At 44.2% G+C, this 27,709-nt stretch overlaps 1 protein-coding gene across 11 annotated transcripts in view; it reads right to left on the bottom strand.

The window, feature by feature from the left end:
• NAV1 (neuron navigator 1) overlaps window positions 1–27,709 on the bottom strand; it is a 267,596-nt gene that overhangs the window by 221,289 nt on the left and 18,598 nt on the right. The window contains exon 1 of one of the 11 annotated variants that reach the window (XM_083508515.1): window positions 7,885–8,017. The exons of 7 other annotated variants lie outside the window; for them this stretch is intronic. The gene's annotated coding sequence lies outside the window, so the exon portion shown is untranslated. Of the gene's footprint in view, window positions 1–7,884; window positions 8,018–27,709 lie in introns of those variants that run through there. 3 more of the 11 variants (XM_083508511.1, XM_083508521.1, XM_083508527.1) reach the window with 3 other exon arrangements.

Here is a 27,709-nt window from a genome sequence, read left to right as displayed (position 1 = left end):
TTAAAGCTCTGGCTCTCTCCGACTCCACCCCTTTGTGACTAAGGGCTATGTCCACTTTTCCACTTGTCCTGTGTTTTTTAGGCACAGGCCTGAGTAGCTGTGCTTTCCCCCCTCAGTTTTCCCCTGGACAACACAATATTTGTCACTGAATCAGACCAAATGTCAATCCATGGAAAACCCAATTGTCATTTAGTTTGATTCAGCAGTAAACCATAGGTTTCCCTGGAGGAAAGCAGTGGGGCAGACAAAGGTGTGGACAAATCCAAACTCTAGATTCTTGAAGCACAACCCTGCTGGCCTGAAGACAGGCACTCATCCTCCGTCCCCTAGCTTGCTGTCTGGTGTGTTACCTGTGTCACCAGATTGGAAAAGTGCAAAATCCAAAGAACACAGAGTCCCTGCAGACACTTTGCAACGTTTGGCCAGCAGGAACAGGTGACCAGTGGAAAAGGTGCCTTAGACTGCAAGCACATCATACTATTAAAGCACATTTCCTCCCAAATAATCCTAGGGAACTGTTGCTTGTTAAGGGTGCCGGAAACTACAGGGTAAGCTACAGTTCCCGTGATTCAGGGTGGGGAGAGTATGATCTAAATGTATGGTGTGTGCATAGCCTAAATATCAATGGAGGGAATGTCTGTTAGCTTTACTGAGCAGTGGCTCGGTGCAGAGTGAAGGACTGTCCCCATGAAATAATTTTGTGACATTGTAGAAGGAAATAAGGTGCCTTCCAAGTTCAACAGCACTATCACCAAATGCCCTCAGTCATCTATGCCTGTGATATTATCCACCCTGAATCCCCAGAATACTGTACAGCAATTTGCCAATCTAAATACAATTAAACAAACATCAGAAGGAAGTGGTTTCTGTGCTGTCTTCTGTGGCTGTGCTCAGAAATGGCTTAGGGCTGCTAAGTCAGCAATAACCTTCCTCTCTTCCTCTCTCTCTTTCTCTCTGCAGCTGACAAATGTGTTGTGCTTCTCTGGCCCACTTAGCTACTCTGCCAATTATTAGGAGCTGGTCCGGCTTCAGGCCTTGCCAGATGGACAGATGCCAAGGAGCTTGTGCTGCTTCTAATCCCTTTCCCAAGGGGACTGCAAACCTTAGAATGAGATTCAGCTGCCATTACCACAGCAACCGCTAATTCTGTGAATGGAGTTCGGAGCTTTTGTATCCTGTCACAGACCAGCGAATGCAACAGAGCATCCAGGACTTAGGAGTGCAAGGAAAGGGATAAAAGTCCAAGATGGAGCATGGCAGACCCAGAAGGAAAGTCCATGGAAGGAATGTGACAAAGCAAAAAATAAAATAATTAAAATTTTTAAATGGCCAGGGTCTAGGGGATGGTTTCTTGGAGGCTAGGTGAAAACTCTAAAACATTCATAGAACCCAGGTCAAGGAGGGGAAAAGGGATTAAGAAGCTAATCCAGAACTGAAAGGATCTGGGGAAAGGATCAGATACTGATGGAGTGTCTAAGGAGAAGCTCAGCCATGAAATGTGCTTACAGCATTCCATATGCACTAGCACAATGTGTACATCCACTACATTAAAGGCTGGCCACACAAAGGATTTGTTTCAGCTGACAAAGTCAGTCAATTAAAAAAAAAATCCTGTACACCCTCCTGATTGAAGTTGCCCATTTGTGTTGCACTTCTCTTGCTATCAAAATGTTGAAGTGTTGGATGAACCTGAATTAGTTGTATGCAAACAGTGATAAGGAAACTTCTCTGGTCTAATTTTAGATCACGTTCTTCTCATTTAAGATCATGTTTATCTCAGGAGAGGAAGCATGAAGGCAAACCAGTGGTGACAAGATGTGTGAAAGTATAGCTCAAAAATAGGAAGGACTGATCCCAGGATTGGAAGAACAAGCTCTTTAAAAAAATAAATCTGAGTGGGGGGGGGTTGTAGTGCAGAGCTAGGTGGACTTGGCTTGCTGTATCTTTCCCCCCTAGAACCACAAGATATCCATTGATCAGAAACTTGTACAAATGACATAGACTTAATGTTAAGGAATTCTGAAGCCAGCCAGTGGTTTTCATTTCCAGAACTGAATGGAGCTCACAGTCCTTCAGCACCCAAACCCAAGCTTCCTTCATTTCTGCAATATAACTTAGGATAGGGAGAGGGGATCATGTAGTTGCTGCTTTGTAAAACAATTGGAAGTCAGAAGTCCTTGCTAATCTACCACAAACAACCCAGGTATTTGTCTGATCCAGCAGGGTTCTTCTTATACCTGTAGATCTAGATCTACACATTGCCTCCACTTGGGTTACAGTATATCGCAGTCTTCTTTCCTGTGAGGCATGTTAGGGTGGGAGTGCTTTGGCCAAGGCCACCCAGGAAGTTTCATGACTGAGTGAGCTTTAAACTCGGTTCTCATGCCATCAAACCCAACACTCTCATAGTGCTGGCTCACAGAGACTTGCATTTAAAAATCTGTTTGGCCTACATCTTTTTGGTGCACAAGAGTAGGAATGGCTGGCTCTCTCCTGTTAACTCCTTCCACCGTCACCTTTTAAGAAGAGGGCAGAAGAGGCATTCAGGCATCGAAAACAGTCTTTGGAGTGACCCTAATCCCAAGCAAGTCTTCAAGCTTTTCCAGGATTTCTGCCTGGCTTTTAGGGGGGGGGGAACACCTCTCTGAGGTTAGGAGCAAACAAATAGCATTTATGAAAGCCACACACATGCAGAGGAGAAATGATGTGTCAAAACTCTCCTCTGCCTTTCAGCCCCCAGCACATTAATATTAGCTTCACATTCAGGCCAAGAGCCCAAACCTTGGCAGGGGATCAAGTCCCGCTCTGATCCAACTCTTGGATAAAGCAACTAACAGGCTGGAGTAACGCCATGAGTACTGATGCAATTTCCCTGGTGTAACCAGATGAGGATCTGGCTTGGACTAGAGTCACTGAACGTGAGCCATGTGTGCGAAGCAGCCACCTCCCTCTCTAGCCTGCTCACACAACTGACATAAAACTTTTTCTACAAACATGGGCATGATCAACAGAGAAAGGTACTTTGGGAGGAAAACAATCTTCCAATTGAACCAGAGCTTGGGCAGCAACTTTAATAGCCAAGTTAACAATCCACAGACTCATCACTCTTCAAGGCAGCACCCCAGGGACCAAACTGATTTCAGGATTTATAAGCCTGAACTCCCCCCCCCCTCAATTACTGCAGTACAATCAAGCTGCTGGTCATATGTGCATTAACTCTGGCTCTGGATTTCACAAGATCATGACTCTCACAAATTCCATGTTCATGAGATGCCTAAGGGAGGCGGGGAAGGAGCACAGGCAAATCCTACAAATAGAAAATGGTCTGGTCTCCTTGCTCATTTCCTCGTGCAGCAATCACAATGCATGGAAAGGGATGAACTGAAACCAATATATTTGCAAATTGGAAGTGAGAGGGAAAGGAATGTTATTCACCAGCTGGCTTCTGAGTCATGCCTCACTTACAAAAGTCGTTCTTAGACCCGTCATAATTGTGCAATTTACCCCATCCATCAGCTCAAGATAACTACAAGTCAGAATGAACAGGACGGACTTCACATGGCATCTGAAAGATCACACTGAGGTCAACATGGTGTATGCGTTTAGAAAAAGAAAACTCCATTATTTCACCATCGCTGAGAAGGCCTCAGGAGGCAGAGGTACCTAGAAATGGGCCTTCAGTTAAGTTTTCTGTCAGGCACATTCCTGCAGAGAAAAGCCACCCTTTAGGAAAAAAAATAATTGAAAAGACCATCCTTCAAGTATCCTAGTCCAGGAATGGAGAACATGAGATCCAGCGCCGAGGGCCTTCTGGCGGTTCCCTCATTGCGAGAAGTAAGGTTACAGGGAACCAGGCAGAGGGCCTTCTCGGTAGTGGCGCCTGCCCTGTGGAACACCCTCCCAGCAGATGTCAAAGCAATAAACAACTATTTTACTTTTAAGAGTCATCTGAAGGCAGCCCTCTTTAGGGAAGTTTTTAATGTTTGATGCTGTACTGTTTTTAATATTCAGTTGGAAGCCGCCCAGAGTGGCTGGGGAAACCCAGCCAGATGGGCGGGGTATAAATAATAAATTATTATTAAATTATTAGTATTATTATTATGTGACTCTTCAGATCAGGGGAGTTATAGTCCAACAACACTTGGAGGGACACAAGGTCCCGGTCCCTGCCCTGGTTCCAAGTTGTTTAGGGTTTTAACAACAAAACTGAGCCCAGAAACAAACTGGTAGCCAGTGTGAACTCTTTCATTATATTCAGGGGTTCTGCTGCTTCATCCCCTCTCAGCTACAGAGGAAGGTTGTAGCTCAGTGGTAGAGCATCTGCCTTGCATACAGAAGGTCATAGGTTCAATGCCTGGCATCTCCAGGTAGGGCTGGAAAAGACAACTGTCATTGTAAATGACACTGTGCTAGGTGGACCAAGGTTCTGAGTCACATTCCTATGTACCTGACCTCCAGACTACATGTTTTCTAGTGTTTTTACAGCCTGCCTTGCTGTGGGGGTGTCAGATAACAACTTCCCCCTTACTGAGCCTAACTGAAAACACTGCAGGCTGGGTCTACTGGGATCATCCTGGCAACAGCTCCCTCCCACAGCTAAGAACCCCGCCCTCTGAATTGAAGGACTAGGATGCTGGTGACAATGATCCAGTTTGTTTTTAAAGATCTTCTGCACAGGAGGGAATGGGCAATTGTGTGATCAGTGTGCAGAGAAAGACAGAGCTCAGTGGGAGTGCATACTGGCCTAAAACAAAGAAGGTGCTGTTCTCCCAGTAATGCTGACGCTTAAAATTGAAGCTAGCTTTGTCATAGTGTGTCATCAGAAGCTTTGAGAATCCTCCGCAGAGGCTGTTGAAGCAGCCAGAGCTTTATATTAAAAAGGTGAGAGACTCAGAGGTGACCTGCTAGAAAAGCACTCCTCGATTCTAAGCAAAAAATCCAGCTGCTTTATTTTTAAAGACGCTCTGGATTCATCGCTGAAAGGACCAAATGCCTGAAAGGATCGAATGCGCGTATGATGATCTTCACACAATGGGGCAGGAAGCAAACCTGTTGCTTGGCAACGCAGCTCTGAAGGCTTCCAATGGGCCAGAAGCTGATATTAGGCAATGTTCTCTGAGCAAAAGAGAAATAACCAGATTGGAAGAGAGGATGGCTTTAAAAGATGCTTAGATAAATCCAAGGAGGGTGTGTCTATCAGTGGTCACTAGCCACAATGGTGATGCTCTGTCTCTGCTGCTGGAGGCAGAACGCCTCTGAATGCTTGCTGAGAATTGCAAGTGGGAAAGTGATGTTGCACCCAGGTCCTGCTTACAGACTTCCATAGGCATCTGGTTGGCAATTGTGAGGAGAACAGGATGCTGGACTAGAGGGGCAATGGCCTGATCCAACAGGGCTCTTCTTACGTTTAAAGGAATCTGTCCTCAAGAATGAGGAATGGGAAAGGGACGTCAACATATTCTGCATGGAGTCTAATGAGGTTTACATAGGAAAAGTAAAAAAGCACCCCAACACCAGCCCCATCCTTGTTAACCCAGGGCAGGCAATTCCAAATTCTGGGATAAACTAGAGATAAGGAGTATTAGAAGAACAGGAGTCCCTCAAAGGCTTAATATTCTAGGAGAGTGGTGTGGCAGCATCCCAGAGGTGCACTTTGGCATTGAGAGAGATCTGCAGTTGGAAGTGTGGTTGAGAACACACTGACTTTCTTGAAGTTCCTTCAATTCAGGGACAGGGGTCCCTGCAGGTGGGCAGAGTGCAGTTGTGCTTATATCCAATGCACAGGCCTCCCACATGCATCTAGCCGGCCAATGTGAGAACAGGCTGCAGGATAAAGTGGGTCATTGGCCTGATCCAGCTAGCTCCTCTTGCGTTTTTATGTTCTCAGGCCTGGTGGCCAAATGCTACCCTCCAGCTTCTCTGTTGCCCCTTGAACATGGCCACAGTAAAGGCAAAACGCTTGGGGACACGAGAATGTGTTGGGTGGCAGGGGTTAAGTGGTGCAAGTGAGGGACTGTACAGCTCATGCCTCTATATAGGAGCTTGGTTTCATCACATTTACATGGGAGCTTGGCTTGATCTCATTTGTTGCCTCCACCATCACTGCCCTTACAATAAAACACAATATAATAATTAAAAGCTAGAGGTTTGTTCAAACAATTATGTTTTAATTAATTAAACAATTATGTGAAGTAGTTAGTAAACACATGCACATTTATTTGCTTTGTATGATTTAATCAGAATACTAATTATGCTTTGCCTCGGTGATTTAAAAAAAAATTGGCACAGGAAGCACAAGGATATAATGGCACAACTAGGCAAGAGCTCAGATGGGAAAGGTGGAATCATCTTTCAGCGGGTACCCCTGTATAAATCAAGTGAAACCCTGTTCAGCACAATGGAGTAACTGCATGCATGTCACCTGGGTGCCCAGAGGAGAGGCATTAGCCCTAGTGCCATCACCTCTCAATAGTATCAATGTAAGTACTGTTTTCATCCTTCTTAACATCAGATCCCTCCTAATCCCCACTCTGTGATTCAGCTCAACACTATCCAAATCCATGTGTACAGAAGCTACCAGAGGGTATAACCACACAGGCTCACACAGCCTTTCTCTCTTGGCTGCACTATTAAAAGAAGATAGAAGGAAGATGGGACCAGGAAAGGCCTGGCAGAGCTATTATTATCACAACTCAGCAAACAAACACAGGAGCGCCCCATGATAGCTCAGCTCTCCTCTCTTATTGGTCTTAGCTACTCATCAGTGATCCCATTACACACTTAACCCTCTTGACTAAAGCCTGGCCTTGTATCTATTTATTGAGATTACACCTTCAGATTCTCCATCTCAGTTACCAGTGGAGGCCCTAGGTAAATCGGAGATTAAACAGAGGAAATTGATGGCTGAATGGAAGGGCAGAAGCAAGATGCCATGACTGTGAGGGGTGCATGTGGACTGAATCCAACAAAACCGATGTTTTGCGGGAGAGAAATATGTAGGTTTCAGTTAAGGCAGGGGTGGTGAACCTGTGATCCTCCAGATATTGTTGGGTTCCATCAGCCCCAGGCAGCCGAATCAATGCTCAGGGATGATGGGAGCAGCAATGTCCAGAAGAACACAGGTCCCTCACCTCTTAGTCCAGCAGATGTGTTCAGTATAAGCTGTGCATGCCTTGGGACTACAGGGACTGGCAGAAATGCGGAACAAAGTACTGAAACACCAGGTGGAGCCTCAGCTCAAGAGTTAAGAACAGAACGAGCCCATTATGTCAATAAATGGTGCTTCCTGATGGGTGTTTATTATGGGATGAGTGCTCCTTCTGCATGGACTTTTTTCACAGTGTCCACACAACATCAGTGCTATCAATTTTTTGCCCTGTAATCCTGATTTTCCCTTTCTGGTAAAAACAACAACAACAACAACAACAACAACAACAACAACAACAACAACAACCCTTGCTGTGCCTCTTGCCACCACCATGCAAAAAACAAAGAACACCAACAACACCAAGTCGTAATAGCCTCCCACCGGGAGCCGAAAAGGGGCTGCTGTAGCTGCCTGCCCAGACCAGAAGATCCGACTTTCCAGATTCAGAAGAGCAGGAAAGGACTCGCCTCCTGTCTCTCCTGACCCACCGTTCAGTTGAACTTTGAAACATCAACGGGGGTGGAGTGGGCGGTGAACAACCCCCTCCCCGTCCCTCCAGCGCCACGTGGCTCTGGCGCCTAGATTCCACCCCCTGCCCCTTCTCTCCTTTCCCGATCCCGGATCCCTCCCTAAGGAAGCTGGCGGCGCTGGGAAAGGGAAGAAATTAGAAGGAAAGCGGAGGTTGCGTGGAAAACCTGGATTGTGGTTGTAGGAATGGGCGCGCCAGCCAGCCTCACCTCGGTGCGCTCGGTGCCCGCGCCGCAGCATCCCTACGTGCGTTCGGCGTCACTCCAGGCAGCCTGGCTGACTCTGTGTGTGAGGAAGGGAAGAAACCCGCGAGAGTGCCCGGAGGCTGCACCTATTGAGCTGCTGCTGCTGGTTTCACAGCCGCGCTGTGGTTTCCCCCTGCGTTACGCGGAAGCAAAGCACGGTGCTTTTTATCTGGGGGATTTCTTAAGGCAAAAAAACTCCCAAATCCATTGTTAGCCAATGCCTTTATTAGGAGCGACCCAAAGGACCACAAAATGGCACAGAGTAGTGAACAAGCTTTCGAGTTCTCCGGAGTGCTTCAGCTGGCAAGGTGTTCCACGAAAAGCAGAAGAGACATTTATAGATCCAAGGCGTTTCGGATTCGGACCCCTACCGGTGCTTCGTAGGGAAAATTCGGAGGAACTGAGATTCAGCACTTAGATGGGCTAATGCTTCTTTTCTTATGCGTTGGGACAATAAATATTCCATTGCTTTTCACTTGTCCTTCCAGTTTTTGTTGCAGCTAAAAATGTTGCTATTAAATGTTGGGCGGTGAGAGGTTGGGGAAAGGCTTCTATTTTAAAATAGGCAAGTTATTAAAATGTGTGTGCGTGGCCCATTCACTCTATTTTAGGACTGCCCTGGAAGAACGTCTGGAAGCTGCTACTAGCGCAAAATTATTTATTATTATTATTATTATTTCCATTTCCATACCGCTTTATATTTTTAAGGGGGGAAATCTCAAAGCGGTTTGCAACCTACATTAAAACATCAATTAAAACAATCCAGAATAAAACATCACAGCAGAAAGTCAAATATGAAGTATACATTCAAAGCAACATAATTAACAGGAAACTAAAATATTATCTAAGAGATTTCAAAATAAAACAATACAAATGAGGTCAAGGACAGAATGCAGAAAAGTAATCAAAAAATTATCTGGCTCCGCTTTCCTTTGAACCATATCAGTGAGGCTGAGAGGGGGATCTTGTCATCTGGGCCACCCAGGACCTCCATGCACACTGCCCTAGCTTGCTAACACAGAAGTTTGACTTCATCCCTGGAGGCACACGCCATTATTTTGAGACAAACAGATGACAACAGAACTCTGATCTCTTTATAGAGGAAGAACGGTATATAATGGAAAGTTTGTTTGCTTCCTTAAGGTCTGGGCACTTATTTTTAAAGAGGCTCTTGAATTCTAAGCCCTGAGGAAGCCTCCAGGAAGCCAAACAAAAGGAACAAACTTGGTGAGACTACGGGAGGCCCTTTATGGCAAGTATCCCTGCTGGAAAACTTCCCCGAAATCCACTCTTGGGTTCCATTGCCCCAACCCTGTACAGAAGCAGAAGCCAATGAAGTGATTCTTGGTCGGGTTGCAAGTATGTAGTGGCAAGTTGCATTCAGATTATGCCAGCAATGCCCAGCAGGAGTAAGTAATCGCCTGTACTAATCCCCTGTACTACAGGCTCCTAGCATGATGACAGGACACCAACTACTCTCCCTCTGTGAACCCACAGTGCTTTTGGTGTGATATGCCAAAAAAATGCATTTACCCACCAACTTTTGTTTCTCTGGCTCTGCGTGTAAATCAACACAGCTATTTGCAGCAAAGTGTCTATGTCACAGGAGTGGATTTCAATAGGAATGCACTATGGGGGAAGGATTAATCATCCCCTTTCTCTGTGCTGCTGCATTCCTGATCCAGATTGCAGGCCCTCTGCGGCTGCTGTCAGTTTTAGAAAGAGGTTGGGAATCCCAAGCATGAGATTCAAAGACATGTTTAACGTCAAGTCTGGTTTCACCTGAGTAACGTATTCACTACACATGTAACCACACATGAAAGAAAGGAGGGGATTCTACCTTTCTGTAGGTTAAAGTGTGTTAGCAACAACTCTAGCAATGGCAACAGCAGTCAGTTATATCATACTTCTGGCTTTCCAACTGATTTATTTTTAAATGTCTGGCCTCTCTTACAAGGACACACATTTACAGTTCCTTGTTTGCAGCCTCTACTTCCCAATTTGCAGCAGACTTGCCGTTATAAACATGCCAATGGATGACCAAGGTCATGTGTGAGGAAATTAAAGGATGAAAACAAGGCTGAAGTCACACATATTGCTATCGCTCTAAGGGAGAAATGGAGAAAGCAGTCTGTGTAAGGGTAGGGCTGAGGTCACAGAAGAAGCATGGTAGCATGTGAAAACAGAGTTTGCTAAAGACAGAAGAATAGATAGAGTGATGGAACTAAGAATGAAGAATCCTATCTGCAGCAAGCCTCAGCTGGGACACATAGACCTATCTCCATATCCCAGGAATGGCAAAGGAGGCTTTCTAAGTGCTACCAGCTGGCTGTTAAGTAGGATGTCAAGTCAAAGGAATGCAGTTGTCACCAAAGTCCATCCCTACAGTAAGAGCAGCACCTCTTTCCCTAGGGTTGTTCCCTGCCTTTCAGGAGGCTCTGGTGTTGGACAGCTCTCCAGTGCCGACGCTCACTGCCAACAAACCTTGCAGTGTATTTTTCAACCAGTTTTTATAAGCACCTCCAGTGGCATTTGGGATCACAAAAGCCAAAAGAATACCCTTTGGGCTTCTAGTGCCTTAGACAACTGCATCCAGATGAGCGTGATGCAGAAGATATGCTGAATATACAGCTGTGGCAATGTAAGGGCCACATTCTCAATACTTGAGAATACTTCCCTAAGCCCCGATCCAATGCCAGTAGAATGATGTGCTGCTATAGTATGGCAACTGCCCACCTGCAGCCATTACTCCAGGCTGCATCAGCCAGAGAGGTGAAACAGCGACCCCCGCCCCCACCCACTGCCATCAGGCTGCGTATGATCAATTGCCTTTTGACTCCTCCTCTCTCAGAATCGTCTCCCATACTGACCATGCCAATTCATCTTTAAGTGGGTTTTATGCTACAGTTAGAACTGGATATGGAACAACTGATTGGTACAAAATTGGGAACGGAGTATGGCAAGGCTGCATATTGTCTCCCTGCTTATTTAACTTATATGCAGAATTCATCATGCGAAAGGCTGGGCTGGATGAATCCCAAGCCGGAATTAAGATCGTCGGAAGAAAAATCAACAACCTCAGATATGCAGATGACACAACATTGATGGCAGAAAGTGAGGAGGAATTAAATAACCTTTTAATGAGGGTGAAAGAGGAGAGCGCAAAATATGGTCTAAAGCTCAACATAAAAAAAAACGAAGATCATGGCCACGGGGCCCATCACCTCCTGGCAAATAGAAGGGGAAGAAATGGAGGCAGTGAGAGAATTTACTTTCTTGGGCTCCATGATCACTGCAGATGGTGACAGCAGTCACAAAATTAAAAGACCCCTGCTCCTTGGGAGAAAGGCGATGGCAAACCTAGACAACATCTTAAAAAGCAGAGACACCACCTTGCCAACAAAGGTCCGTATAGTTAAAGCCATGGTTTTCCCAGTAGTGATGTATGGAAGTGAGAGCTGGACCATAAAGAAGGCTGATCGCCGAAGAATTGATGCTTTTGAATTATGGTGCTGGAGGAGACTCTTGAGATCCCATGGACTGCAAGAAGATCAAACCTATCCATTCTGAAGGAAATCAGCCCTGAGTGCTCACTGGAAGGACACATCCTGAAGCTGAGGCTCCAATACTTTGGCCACCTCATGAGAAGTGAAGACTCCCTGGAAAAGACCCTGATGTTGGGAAAGATGGAGGGCACAAGGAGAAGGGGACGACAGAGGATGAGATGGTTGGATAGTGTTCTTGAAGCTGCCAGCATGAGTTTGATCAAACTGCGGGAGGCAGTGGAAGACAGGAGTGCCTGGCGTGCTCTGGTCCATGGGGTCAGGAAGAGTCGGACACGACTAAACGACTAAACAACAAATGTCAGAGTTGGTGTCTTATTCTGTATATTTGCATCTTCTCCCCTTTTTGAATTGTATCTGTTAGATTGTAAACCACTATTTTGGGTGCTAAACCATTTTGAGTGCACTAGACGGAAGATAATAGAGAAATACAGCTAATTAACAAACGAACGTTTCGCCCCTATATATAGCAGATGGGGTGGATTGCCTTCCTGCTGTTCACAATTTTTTATTTTGAAAGCAGAATTCGGTGAGCTGGCTTTGCACAGCAGGGACAGTGTACGGCCAGGAAAGACATTATAATAATAAACTCTAAAGGTTCTTGGAATGACAGAGAAGTGCAGGAGAAGCACATTGCTTTGTTGCTCATCAAACCAGTGCACATGTGTCTGTGTTTAAAGGTAGCATTGGCTGAGCAGAAGGAAGAGTAGTATTTTGTCATGTAAAAAGTGTAGCAGACACAGTGCTAGAAAATGCCATGCCCCTTTATCAAAAACACACCCTTAAAGGAAGACCTCAGAGCAGTTCATGGCAAATAGCTGAGAAGTTTCATTGTGGGGAGGGAGAGGCAAACACACTCCACAATTCTGCAGGAAAGTCTTAAGCCAGTACCTGCGGCAGACTTTTGCTGTTGCCCTGCCCTTGAGGCTATGTTCTAAGGCTTGCATCAGTGGAGCTAGGATTTTCTCTCTATGGCATTGCTGCAGGCTGCCCACGTCAAATACCTGTACAGAATGGACTGTGCACAAAAATGAAGCATCTGAAGCCTTGTTTGTGGAGCCACTACTTCTCTCTCTCTCTCTTTTTGAAACTAATTTTTATTTGTTTTTACAAGCATAGAATTATAACAATACCAAATGAATATCCACATGTAGAGATTTCTCTGAATCTCTGGACTTCCCCACACCCCCTCCATGGGTCTTATTGTCAACGTTTTCAACTGCATATTATTTCATAATCAACATTTTGTATCTGTCCATATTATCCGTAGTGGTTGCTACATTACAAGTGTTGTTAAAATCCTGCCAATGCTTTCATCTGCTTACAGTGGTCTCCTACATAAATGATAAAACTTTCCCATTCTTTCTTAAAGTTTTTGTCTTCTTGGTTCCAAGGAGTCAGGAGCCACTGCTTTTTAGATCCTTGGTTCTGCTTCCAACTCAGCAGCCCACCTCTGGCAAGTCATACTCAGCCATTATGCTGTCACAGGTGAAACTGGTCCCTTTCATTGGTAAGAAGTGGAAATAGATTGAATCATCTTCTTGTTTTCAATAAATAGGAACTGAAGGTCGTAGAAGATTCTCATTTCCTAGGGCAGGTCCAGGGGCTGCTAGCTAGTTTTGTTCTCAGTTGTGCCAGCATGATGCGTTCAAGAGTGCTGAGGTAGGGCTGCCATAAGTCTGGAATTTTCTGGACATTACCGGGATTTCAAAGGCACAAGTAGTGACATCTGGGGGTAATTTTCAGAAGGTGGCAGTTTGTCCTGGATCTTTGGCAAGTAAACCAAAGAATAACATATTTTGAGGTAAAATAAAAGCTCAACAACTTTTGGGGTGCCCTGGTTTTTACTTTTTGAAACATGGCAACCCTAGCTGAGGCCCCACAAGCAGAAGAGAAGCCAATCCAGACAAAGTAACAGGAAGGAGGACAGCAGATAACCATTTGTTAACTCTCAGGCTGAACAGCCACTGAGTCATTTGCTTATGTCTCCACAGCTGCCATAAGGCTTAACCACAGCATCCGGCCCACAAGAGTTTTCTCAAAGCCTGTAAAGGGAACATAAGCAGTGTATGTTTCCTCTGTTTGAACATATAGCAGGTGCCTTCTTAATGTGCTTGGATTGGGCTCTGTAGGCTCCACAATGAGATAATGGAAAGAGACCTCCCTGCTTCACCGTTTCAGACCCTGGAAATGGGAAAGGCTCAGCAGAGTCTTTGGCAAACATGCAGCATGAAGAGATTAATATGGTTTGGAGAGCTGTTAAAGGCATTAGCTCATGGTGTCTGTTCTTGTGTGCAGGTATACATACATGCAGTGGGAAAGCCATAAACTAGGCTAGGTGGCTACATTTCATTGTATCATATATTATGCTCTTTCGATGGCCATGCACCTGCACAGGAATCTGCATCTGCCAGAACCTTCTCTGGTGATCGAAACGCAAAGTGCCGGCTTCAGCAGAAAATTATGAAGTGACTAAGCCGGCAATGCTGTGTGCCTTCTTCAGGAACAACAATACTGTAAGAGGTTCTGGTTAAACAAAACAAATAACTCCTCCAAGGCCCATACAGCTGGATTTGCAGTTCTCTAAAAGTCATTTTTACAGGGAGTTACATACATATTACCAGAAATATATATATAAAGTTTTAAGCCCCCCATCTGTTATTCTGAAAAATAAGCATACATAGCTGCACACCTGCTGCTGCAATGGTTTTACTGGCATATTTGGAAAGAATTGGTCACTGTAGCTGTGGGCATTGCATCAAGATAAACAGGCAAAACCACTGGTGTAGGAGTAAGCACAATGAGCAGGAAATGCCATGCATGCATTCCCAAACACAGACCCATTGACATGCTTGCCACATGCCACAATCTACAAGGACTACCCTTGCCAAGAAGAGTACAGAGTTGTAGATGAGGCCCACACCCTTTCAGAAAGCCAGCCTCCATGTACAACCAGAATAGACAAGTATATCCGTGCTCTCTGTGTGAGGCAGCCTTTAAAGACAGTTCAGAAGCTTCAACCATTACAAAATGAGACCAGCAGGATGCTAGTAGGGGCTAGATGGCTCCACACATTACACCAATCCTATATTGGTTACCAGTTCATTTTGGAGCTCATAGCTTCAGTGCTGGTCTAGATTTTAAAAACCCTAAACAGTTTTGGGACCAGGGTATTGGAAGGACTACAATGTGAATCTGCCTGGGCTTCCACATCAGCTTGAGAGACCCTGACCTCTGGTCCATGACCAAGAAAGATCAGATAGACCAGGCATCCCAAAACTCTCCCTTCCAGCTGTTTTGGGACTACAATTCCCATCATCTCTGACCACTAATCCTATTAGCTAGGGATGATGGGAGTTGTAGTCCCAAAACAGCTGGAGGGCTGACTTTGGGGATGCCTGAGATAGACTGTTAGTGCAAACACATTTTGGGGGTGGTGGTGGTATCAATGTCTTGCATTGTCCCTCTGTTGTTATTTTGTGCCTGCTGTTTAAATCAATTTTTTTTAAAAAAAGTTGCAGGTTGTCTTGTGAGGACTTTGTCCTGAAAGAACAAATGATGCTTTCAATAAATAAACAGCAGACTGCTCGTGGAGACTGAGAAATAATGAAATGACTAGCCTGTACAGTAAAGTGGATTAATTGTTAGGTTTAAATGAGTGACAGTCAGGAACAAAGCAACATGAGACTTACTAGGTGGCCTTGGGAAAGTCATTATCTCTCATCATGATCTAACCCAGAAAATGAGGTTTAATGAAATAATGCCAAAGAGTTCTAGAGACTCAAAGGCAGTATGGGAAATGGTGAGCTGGAGACTAAAGATTATCTAGGCCCCAAAGTTGACAGAGGGGCAGGATGCAAGAAGAAGGAAATCACGTGTCTTCCCTGTGACCAAATGTGCATGTTATATCTGCACCAATAACTCTCCTTTTGCTGCTGGGACAGTTTTCTTTCCTCCACGGTAATGTGTAGAGCTGTCCCCAGTCTACAATTAACCCCTTTAAAATTACATCAACAATGTTAAGAGCCATCCAGAAAACATACTTGAATGCCAAATCCATGCTGAACATGACAGTCATGCAAGGTAATTGCATGTACAAATTACCACTCTTCTCTTTGAAATATACCTAAGGACTGGGCCCCATATGCACATCTATTTTGAAGAGAAAGGCTACAATTTGCAAATGTACAACCCACCACTTATCTATATGTAGGAACCAACCCCTCGGGGGGGAAAGGCTGTCACAGAAATATGCCCTAAAGCTGCTAACATTTTCTTCCGGCACCTACATACACTGCAGTTACATCCAGTGTACCTCCAGTGTGAGGTTAAATATAGGGGTGTGCATTGAATTTGGACTAATCCTGAGTCCTGAGCTAAACTGGGGTGTCTCAGAAGAATTCTGAGTTTGTCAGAGATGAAGTGGAATCTGTATGCGGTGGTCAATGGGGCTCTTTGTGGCTGCATGGCAACCCAGACCTTTTAAGAAATGCTGCAGACAAGTGTCTACTAAAGGCTCCTAATCTTGCTATAAATGGAATAATGCCAGGGTGGGGTGACGGCGTGGGGAGAGGGTGGAGGGAAAGCTCTGTTGTGACTGACAGGTCAGGCTTGTAATCAGAGTGAATTATTTTACCCAGAAAGCAAATCCATTTTAGTTCTCCCCACAATCAACTTAGCATAAGGTGCTTAGCACAAAAGCTCCTGGACCTATTTGTCTGCAATTTGGCAGATTTCTTACCCAGAGGCACCTCTCTTGTGTCTACAATTTCAGACCAATTGCTCACAAAATGCTTGGGGTGATTAAGTGATTCCTTTTATACACACCCCCTAACTGTAGCAGCTGCTCTTATGAGAAAATCACTTAATCTGTCCTTCTGAAATTTGGTAGTATGAATGCCCTCAGAAGGGCTGATTTTGCCTGTAAATTTCATCCAATTCTGCATCAAAATAAAGAACGTGTAGATGTTTACTTTTCTAAACAAGAATTTGAAGTTGCCTAGCACAAAGTCACCTGGGGTTATTTGTCTGTAATTTGGCACGCTTTGTTCTCTCTGGAGCAGCTACTATGCCTGAAAATTGTATCCACTTCTTTCAAAGGGAGAAAAATGATAGCTGATTTTTGATTTCCCAATAGTGAATGGGGGGAGAATAAAGACTTGAATGGACCATGAGCTAAATTAGGCAGGCTATGGAGCCTGGGGCAGGCTATTTTCTGAAGCACCAAATCAGAGTCTGAACCCAATCTTGTGGTTGGTGCAAACTGGTCTAGTTGAATGATACTGGGGCAGAAGCAGCAAGATCCAAGTCTGTTTAGCTCAGGGGTTTGCAGCATGAGATTGAAGGTCCTGATTTCAAAATTGAAGTCAGCTATAAATTCATGGAGTGGGTTTAAACAAGCTACTATCTCTCAGCTACAACAACAACTGGAAGGCTCTAGGATCCTCATCCTTGGTTTGGAACATTGGTCTGCAACTGATGGGTAGGGACCCACTCATGAGTCATGGCCTGATCCAAGGTGGGTCATGACAGGAGCACTACCACCATGCAAAAATATGGTAAAGGATTAAGAAATGGGTCCCAAATGCATGTTTGGATTAAAAGTGGGTCCTGGGTCTGAAAAGCTTGAAGTTGCCTGGTCTAGAGGATAGGTTTATAAGGAGTACTGTGATAAGGTATGTGAAGTATTTGGGGCTATTTGGGGAAAGCATGATAAAAATATTTAAAAAGAATTGGATGCACGATACCATTTTTACACTGGCCCATCTTGCATATTTATATTACAGTGCCCTCCACCCTGCTGTACAGCACCATAAAGAGTGATGGTGCTACATAAACAACCACAACCACCTTCCAGTCAGTCATGAACTGCATTCATAGAACTACAAATTTGTATTCCCCCCCCCCCCCCGCTCCTGATTATTCTACCTGAGGCCTGATTTGCACATGCAAATACTGTGTTTTAATACTTTGTTGGAAGCAGCCCAGACTGGCTGGGGCAACCCAGTCAGGTGGACAGCATATAAAGAATATTATTATTATTATTATTATTATTATTATTATTATTATTATTATTATTATTAAACTTCCTGTGGGTGTAACTACTTAAACCTTGAATGTATGGAGGTTGTATTGCATGGTAGGAGGTTTGTATGAGCAGCTCCCTGTGATTCCAGTGATTTATTAAAAAAACAACCTATCATATCACAATGCCTTCTTTTTCTGATTTATGGTCACATTGCTGAATTTGCCACACATGACACAGTTACTCACACAAAATACGGTAGCCATCATTTGATCCTGGTTTTAAAGGGCCACCAGTGCAGCATGTCATGTGAATCAACACAGAGAGGAAAGGCTCTGAGGTTGCTGCCTTAGTTGAGATTAGAGCTGAAACAAATACTTGTGATGAATTTGCCATCTCTTGCATTTGAACCCCAGGCTCAAATCTGTGATCCACGTGCCGCCTCTGCTGAATCAGGCACTTTGGCATTTTTGCTGCTCTTCAGCCCAGCATTTGCCAGTTCAGCTAGTGATTTGTTACTCGGCATTCATCAAGGGTTACCGGCTAACCAATCAATGACTTATGTAAAATCAAAGAGAGCCACTCACAGAATGAACAAAGAAGTGAATGGATAATGAATAACAAAGGAGAAGCCTGTGCAGATGAATCAGCAACATACAACTGAATGCTCAACATCTGTTTTTGCAAAGCTGAGTGGGTATTATGAACTGGACCACAAATGCTTTTTATCTGCTTGTTCAAACTCTGAAAGTCTGATGAATGCAAAGCTTTCTCTGAATAGTCATTTCGTTCCCCCTATGCTCAAACAGAATGCAACCTCATTAACCCAGACAGCCTGTGGGGGCATCCAAAACTATTCAGGTGATCATAGCACAGATAAGCCAGTGTGCTACGTAAATTAAATTCTCATAACAAAGAGGGTGGGGAGGATCATAAGGTAGACTTCTTGAAACACAGGGTGTCTACCAGTCATCAGTATTTTACCATATATGTCTGTCTCACTCTCTGTTTCCTCCTTTTCCCTATTTCCTCCTCCTTGCTGTCTCTCTCAAGCTCTTACCTTCACTTAAAGGAATACAAAATTGTGGAAATGTCACAGGGATGACCCATTTTAAGTCGCTGAATGACCCAGTTGAAGGCCAGTGCTGTGCATCCTGCAAAACTATTTCTGCATCATGCATCCAAATCTGTATGCATGGTTTGAATTTGTATTTGCAAGAGATTGAAAAATGACCTCTCTCGCCTTCACAACCCGGCCAGTTCAAGAGGAAACCTTCTCCTTAAACCTCAGGAGCCGTCTTAATAGGTAACAACGCTGTGGTTTTGATGCAATCCCAAGGTTAAGGTTTGCACATTTCAGCGCTGGCTCCTTTGCTCCAAAGTTGTCTCTAGGTAGATTTATGCTAATACTCCCCCAAATGTGCAGTATTCATTTATCACAACAAGGAAGCTTTTCCCAGTGGCTGACTTAATAAACACAGCTGCAACATTGTGTCTACAAAGCCACACATGTCTGGTTACATCCAGATGTATCTTTGGAACGGAATAAAAGTGCTTGATTAGTGTTTGCCAATTGCAATACAGGTGGGTTACAGCCAGCAGGATGCACAGAGTTCTCAAAACTGCCCTATTTACTAGTTAGTCATACTTTTTATAATATTGCCTACCAGGCTGCATCCTCTACATGGTTCGCAGCATGTTGAAAGCAATAGAACCATAAAATCTTAGCAATTATAGATAGATAGATGATAGATAGAGATAGATAGATAGATAGATAGATAGATAGATAGATAGATAGATAGATAGACAGATAGCCCACAGGGACAATGTTCATACAAGATCCAACACAATGAAATGACACTTAAAAAGGCAATTAAAAAGACAAGGAGAACAGAAATGTCTTCACAATAGCTTAGGCTCTGGGGAGAGCAGTATTCCAACCTAAAACACCCCCTTCTTCCTGCACTAGGTAGGACATCCTGGAGAAAAGTCTAGATGGGAATAAATGGGTGAAGGTATTTCTTAAACTGCACTGGTTCTATGCCATTCAGGGCTCTAATGGTTAAAACCAGTATTTTGAATAGACTCAGAACATACAGTAGATCCGGAATATTTCAGCATTCTCAGTGCAGGAATAATAGTAGTGCACTGATAAATTTGAGAGTGCAAGTGCTCATCAAACATCCCCCATAGCTGCGACCCCACTATGACTATAGAAACAAGGCTTGGAGTAGCAAGGAAACACAGAATGGTGTACACACAGAATATGGTGGCATGTACCTCTGACTTTGAATAAGCCCCAAGAAACAAGACAGAATAAAACACACACACACATATAGGGGTGGTAGTTAATGGGTAGCGGCCTCTGTTTTCTAGGCCTTTAATTCTTTATTCTGGCTCTTACGAGGTGCTTGTATAGTAACATTTTATATAGTTTTTCCAATGGTTGTTAAACAATTAATAAAATAAGTATTTATTTAGGCTTGTTGGTCACCCCTCATTTTATCCTACCTTCCAAAAAGACAACAACCCCTGTTCCAGGGTTTATGGGGAGGCGTTGGAGACATCATGGGCGCTCTGCAGTCTGGATTATTGTAATGTACTCTATGTGGCTCTGTTCTTGAAGACAGCCTGGAAATTACAGCTGGCGCAAAATTCTGCAGCTGATCTCCTACCTGGAGGAAGTCACAGAGAGCAAATTTATGCAGAAGGCGGGGGGTATGCACCAGTTTTGTTTGTACCCCAAATTACAAGGCAATTTTGTCTGCAGATTGTCAGGCTCAATCCGCCCTGGAACGGATCCAGTGCCCCTAAATTTCATCCACTTTGGCCACAAAGGGGGAAGCTTTTAGTCCTTTTTTAGATTTCCCATTATAATGAATGAGGAACAAAGATCTTCATTTTATACAGAGCAGCTTGAAACCCAAAGCACAGTTTGAAGCAGAAAGAGCACAGAAATATTTGAGGCACTGCAGATCCCCAGACCATGGGTAGGCAAACTAAGGCCCATGGGCCGGATCCAGCCCAATCGCCTTCTAAATCTAGCCCCCGGACGGTCTGGGAATCAGCATGTTTTACATGAGTAGAATGTATCCTTTTATTTAAAATGCATCTCTGGGTTATTTGTGGGGCACAGGAATTCGTTCATTTCCCCCCAAAAATATAGTCTGGCCCCCAACAAGGTCTGAGGGACAGTGGACTGGCCCCCTGCTGAAAAGGTTTGCTGACCCCTGCCCTAGACTAATTGCCTCTCTGGTGATAGATTTTGCAATATTTTAATACTGATTATTATTGCTATTTTATTAGCCCTTTAAAGTCACTTGCTTGCTTTTGTTTTTACTGTGTGTATTGTTGCGTTTACTTTGGGGCTCGTTTTTGTAAGTCACCCTGGAGTAATCTGTTTTAGAAAAGCAACTAATAAGCAAGGAAGGCTGCAATCCTATGCACACTTTCCTTCAAGTAAGCTCCAGTGACCACAGTGGGACTTAGTTTCTGGGTAAGCATGCATAGGACTATTTCATATGCAAGTAAATAAAACAAGCACCCATCCCATCAGCAGTGAATGAGGAAGTGGCTTTTCTTTTGCTCAATCTGAGTGCAACATGAAAACCCACAGAATCAGTTTCTAGTGTCTGAAGACTTAGGGGTGAGGGCAATGTTTCTGCATTTTAAGGGCAACAAAAGACACCATTAAATCATCTCTGCCTCTCTTAAAATCTTACATCTATTGTCAACCTAGCTGCTTTCAGGTTTCTGATATATAAAGCCTTGCATGCAAAGTCTTGCTGAAAGTCTGGTCTACTTTTAAAGTAGCATAAAATAACTGCTGTGGTCAAACTCAAATGCTGACAAACAACTGATAGGGACACAAAGTGCAGGCAACAGATCATCTCTGAAGAGGAACAGGAACAGACACCAGAAGTTGCTGAATCAGATTAGAACAGTGTGGTTAACACGTAAGTGCGGCAAACTACCATTATGTAAAAGAGAAACTAACAGGCTATTATAGGCCCTATTTGATAGATAACATGTAATGGAAATATAATGGAAGATTGCTGAAAGGATGTTTTTAAGAATCCCATATTCATAAACACAAAGCAAATATCTAGGGACCCAGAAATCTGGATCTATTGCTGTGAAACGATGGATATATACTATGCAGACACCTTTTATCTCACCACTAATGGCAAGCAGCCTACACACTATGAGGAATGGCCTCCAGGTCAAAGAAGTGGAGCTAGCTGGTGGGCAGATCTAAGTGTCCTTTTATTTTAGAAATTGAGCGCTAAATACATTAAGTCCTTCGGAGCCACTTCAGGAATTATTTTTAGAAGTTAAGGGTGTGTAACAAGGCCAGCATTAAGGCGTGAGAAGGAAAGCATCCATCTGCAGTTTCACATTTCAAAGTTCAAATTGACCCAGATGAATCAATAATACTCCCCTCCTTTTCTTTTGGTAGGGTATCCTATCAGATCAGCCCTTCTCCAAAGTGAAGGAAGGTTTGCAATAGAGAAGAGGGAAGGTTGGCCAATATCACAGCTCCAAGCTCTATTGCAGGGAGAGCCAATGTGGTGAACTGGACTACAACTCCCATCATCCCTGATCATTGACCACGCCAGCTGAAGCTATGGGAGTTGTATTTCAAAATGTCTGGATAGCATCACATTGGCTACCACTGCTCTAAGGATGGCTTATTTCATGTTAGGTACATCACCTAGAGGAGTCTGCATGCCTAGCCTAGCTGCCCAGAGCAGTGAAGGAGCAGACCAGGAGGGCATGCTCCTAGCCACTCCAAGCCAGAGTGGAGATGCATGATTTTTGCACCAGCCTGCATGCTAGGATAACCAGATAAAAAAACAGGAGAGGGCTTTGGCACCTGCAATAGCTGTGTCATATTAAGCAACGCTATTGAAGGTGCAAACGCCCTGTCTTCTTTTTCACCTGGCAACTCTGCCTCCATCATAGTTGGGGTATGGAGAGCATTTAAAGCAGCCCTGCTCATACAGCTCTTGCCTATCTGAATCCATGCGAATCCTGCTCAGAGGGTTATTCCAGCTAGAGCTATTGGTATCCATGGAGGTAATGATATCAAACCACAGTTGCCAAGCAGCAAGTCCACAATGGAACCAGCAATAAAGCAGAGAAGGGACAGAGCACGGACACAGGGCTTGCCTAAGAGCCTGTCCAGCAAAAAGCTTTGCTCAGAAGGCAGCCCTGGAAAACCTGGTGCCCTCCAGACACTGGGCACTTCCTCTCTCACCAGCCCCAGGCAACAGTATTCTGCTGGCTGAGGCTGATGGGAAATGTGATCCACAACATCTAGGATCCACCAGGTTGAAGAAAATAAATGTATGTACTTTTTTGAGGTACATGCAGGAAGCCAGTCACAAGCAACTTCCGAAGGTCTATCATGGCGCTTCTAATGTCAGGCTTGTTTCCAGTCTTCTGGTAATACTTGCATCTTTCCCCTGGACAGTTTCCAATGTTTCTGTGTTCTTTTAATAATGCAGGCACTAAGAGTGGAAAGGAGGCACAACAGCAGCTGCGATTCTTAAACCACGTAAATCAGAATTCTTGGACTGGAGCCAGTTTCATCCCATGGAATACACTTAAGACTTGTCCGTTGCTGCTGTGCAAATGGGCTCTTGCACTGTCATTGCAGGAAGAAGAAGAAGAGCAGCAGCAGCCTAGGCAAAGCCGTAAGATCTTGGCCTCACCAGCCACTGACATTTCTGCAAAGTCTTTCTGTTCCTTGCTAACTGGAAGCATTGTGCAATGCTGCCTGACTGCTGGGTAGGAATAGCAACTAGCAACAGTGATCCTGATTGATTGATTGATTGATCGATTGATTTATTTTGCATACCCTCCAATGCAACATGGGGGGGGGGAACCGGGATGTCATCTTCCAGGGATGCACTCCCACGTGAGTCACGTGACCCGCACAAGATTGCAGCCTTGAAAAAAGCACTTTTAAGGGCACTTTTTAGTTGCAAACTAAAACAAAAGGCCTGGTTAGCCAGAGATGCTGAAGTCCCTCTGCCTGAGGCCCTGGAGATATACTGTCAGCCAGAGAAGATGATCCTAGACCAGGTGGACAAATAGACTGGCCTGGTATATTCGCTTCCTGTGTTCCTCTCCGAAATCCCTGAGGCCCCGCAAGGTGTGGATCTGCTTTGAAGACCCTCATTTTACCGAGGGTAGAAAGAAGAGTATATACAAATTGATCTCTCCCGCCCCCTGCTCTGCAGCATCCGTGCCAGTAGAGCGCAACTCCTCCTCCCGTTTGCTCTCCCTTCCTACATTTCCAAAGTGGTGATCCATCATTTTAAAGCCGTTAATGCCAGCCCCTCGTTGCTCCCTCTGGCTGAAATGCAGCGTTCCCTGCTCAAATTAACTTTGTGGCCTTCAGCTTGGGTTGGTGCTGTGCATGCATGCATGCATGCCTGAAGGATAAAGGCTTCAATGAGTTGTGGACAGATTGTAAGGCACGTGGGGGGGGGGGTAACGTGCAGAAAGGGAGCCTTTGGACGATGAAGACCGAGGCCAGAAGAAAAGCAACAGCAAATGGAAACCAGACTTTCCAGTGGGCTGCTGAATACTTTGATAAGAAAAGGTCAGAGATTCAGAGTGTCATAGGTTTTACCAAGCAAGGAATGAAGGCTTCTCAAAGTGTCTCTTGAGGAAGCAGAGACCCTGGGGACAGTGTAGGGGGAGAGGAAGAAATGTTCTAAATTACTGCTTCTTCCTGAGCACAGAGAGAGACCTCAGCCATGCACCAGAATCCCTTTTAATCCAAGATGACACATCTTGGCAGTCTTGATAAAGGTCTCACCAAGGCCTGAAGAAGACCAATTATGGAAGAGTCAGGCACAGGGTGCCTTTGTCCTCAGCGGCTAGAGAAGGAAGTCAAAAGGAGGTCAACATGGACACTGAAAGGGGAGTCGAAAAGCTCTGGGGTAGATAAAAAATTCCCCAAACCACAGTGATACGGGTTAGAATAACATTGCCCCATATTCTGCAGGCTCTCATCTACCCGATGTGCATGCCCTGCACTTAACACAGCCAGAGGGACAGAGAGTCATAAGCAGAAACTGATATGCCAGGCAAATCAAATACATTTGCACAATGCTGCTTTTCATAGAGAGACATAATAATAACAAACCTTTATTGTCACTACACCACCTGTGTACAGTGAAATTAAATGAGTCCTCCCCCCCCCCCACATACACTCAGTCTTGTTTGCACTCTGTGTGCTTGTCGGAAGTCAATTACACCACTATTTTTTCCCCATTCAGCAGCCCAAAAGCCCACAGATAGAAACTGTTCTTTAACCTGTTGGTGCGGCTGACTATACTTCTGTATCTGCTGCCTGAAGGTAGAAGATTAAAGAAGTGCAAGCCAGGATGTGAGTCATCCCTAAGAATTTTCCTCACTCTCCTGAGGCAGCGGTCTCTCGTGATGTCATCTAGCGAACTCCAAGGACAGCCCATGATGTCATGTGCTGTATTCACCACCCTCCGTAGGGACTTCCTGTCCGTGGCTGCAGTGATGCCCTGCCTTCACCCATATGACAAAGTCTATATTTTGAGACTTTACCAGGCAACAGCCACACAGCTTTGATGAGCATGTTCAAACAACTGGAACTTTGCTTTGGGTTTGGTTTTTGGGTGGTTGGTGGTGGTGGGATTGATTCTCAAGATGCTGAGCTCTGCCACCAGTGTAAGTTATCTGTCATTGCGGAATGCAGCGCTGGTAATAAGAACAGACACTAAGACAACAACCCTCCCAATGTTACTGAACTCTAACAAAACCAGCTAACATGGCCAATGATCAGCGATGATGGTGTTCAACCATGTTCAACACTGAAATTAATCAATGTGCCTATTTTAGGCTCATTTATTTCAATGGGTGTACTCTGAGTAGAAGTTTGTTGGATACAACCCTTAACCTTTCAAAACTGCACCGATTTTAACCAAATCCTGTACTATGATTCCTGACATCAAGGAGCAGATTTTCATCTATGTTTGGATACAACTGGACACCATTTTGAAATAAGATGGCAGACTGAACCTTTTAAAATGGAATTGATTTTTAAAAATATTTTTGTTCTTAGAATTCCTGAGCAATGCCAGGTACAAGGTTGCTAGTGATTACATGATTTGCCTGGTATACAGATCCTGTTCATAGTTAGCAAGTGGGGTGCATAAATTTGAACAAGATGCTGAAGAATCAAGTGGGATCAGGACTAGCTACTTCTTTCTGAACCGCCAGTAAGATCACTATTCCAATGTCATTTTCCAGTTCTGGAATCTATGCATTATAAAGCAGTTGCTGAGGCAGGAGAGGCATTTCAGAGAAAATCCAAACAATCAATTCAGGTGCCAAAAAAAACCCCACCCTCAACCTGTTGCAAAGTGCTGAAGGTGCTTAATTTGCTTTACTTTATGGAGCAGGAAATCTAAAGGTGATTTAATGAGGAGCTGTACAAATTTGCTGGGTAGAGACAGTCATAGGTATCAGTGCTACAATAAGGGTCATTGTGCTCCTAGGCAACCCAAGATACAGCTGATGCATCACGGTGTTTTGACCTTGCAGACAGAGACTAAGCAAGAGGCAATAGGAGGGAGTCAACATCAGCAACATTCAGACAGGAAGGAAACTCTCACTTTTCAATTGATGTAGACATTTGAAAGTTGAAATGACCTACCAGATGACCGAGGAATTTGCTAGCAGCGTTGAAGAGGCGGCTTACTCTAGCACTTTGATTTGGGTTTTGGTAGAATTAGCCCTGTTGAATTGAGCAGATTAATTAATAAAGGCTGCTCAAGGCATTCAAGGGCAAAGTTGCTCCATGCTTTGGGATACATACGGTGAAGAGGGTTAAGGATCAGCAAGAGAAAGGAACCTCCTACTGGGTTTGCTTTAGAAGGGTTATCACAACAAGGAAGGCACACTGCCTGCTAACTCCTGTCCTGCAAGTAACAGTGACCATCTCCCTCTAAGATTAACACGTTTTCTGGGATGCCTTGGAAAAATTGCATAATGGGCAAGGGACCACAGTTCAGTGACAAGAGCAAATTATTTGCATGCTTGTATGCAGAAAGTCCTGAGTTCAGTTCCTGGCATCTCCAGGGAAAGTGGATCAGGTGCAGTGGTGCAGCCAAGGCTGGACCTGTGCGTCAAAGTCAAAGGCCCCATTGCATAGCCCTCAAAATGAACACCTAGATGTATAAAAAATCTTCCCTACTACTTGGCAGGAGTAAGTTACAAGCTAAGCCTGAGAGAATTGATTCAGGATTGGTTTGACTGTGTTCTTATATGCGCAGAACGAGACTGCAATGTAAGATGGCTCTAAGTCTCTTTTCCTGAGGAAATCTGAAAGCATAGCAGGCCATGTTCTCGGGAAAACACAGTGGGCATTTTATGAGGACATGTGAATTATTAAAGGATCAGAAGTAGATAAAGCATAACTGACCTGGTGTGTGCATGCTTGGTGACATTTACAAGCCCTTCTGTCAATATTTTGTTTTCTATATTGCATGCAGTTTTATAAGCAGGGTTTGTTTGTTTAAAAAATCAGAATAGCCAAGCAGCTTAAATATATTTTTCATAAAGAAAAAAGAAACAAAACTGAAAAAGCAACCTCCAGACTGTTTCAGAACCACTCTGCCTCCAAATCAGTTGCATCCTAAGTGTCAGGCAACGCTGAGCTTCCCTGAACCTTAAATAGATATATTTGGAAATTGACATGCAACTAAGGGCCCCTCCAGACTGGTGCTTTATTTGGCAATGTTTGTTTGACACAATAATAATGCATTTGTAGTGTGATGCTTCCCCCAATGCTATCACAACTATTGCTGTCCAGAGGGGCTGCAGCAGAACAAAAGCAGGAAACACACAAAAAGCCCAGAACATTTGTGGTCTGAAACATTACGGGATTTCAGCAGTCACATGATATGCACTGATTGGAAATAAAGCAGTATGACCAGCTGAAAACTTGCAGGTGCAAAAAGCGTTTAAATGTAGAATCATGTGGGACCACCCAAACAGCAACGGGAGCACAAATAATCATGAGGGCACAACTGAAAGGAAGTCTGGAGAGGCCAGGAATATTATCCAATTTATTTAGTCATTTGTTTAACAAAATTATATACCACTAGATTGGAACAAAAACTCTAAGAGGTTTATAAGAACTATCCAA

This window comes from Podarcis liolepis, assembly GCF_965112155.1.
Source record: "Podarcis liolepis genome assembly, chromosome: 6".
Taxonomy (NCBI): Eukaryota; Metazoa; Chordata; class Lepidosauria; order Squamata; family Lacertidae; genus Podarcis; species Podarcis liolepis.
Note: the sequence above shows the minus strand (reverse complement) of the source record. Positions and strands in the feature narration are given on the sequence as shown.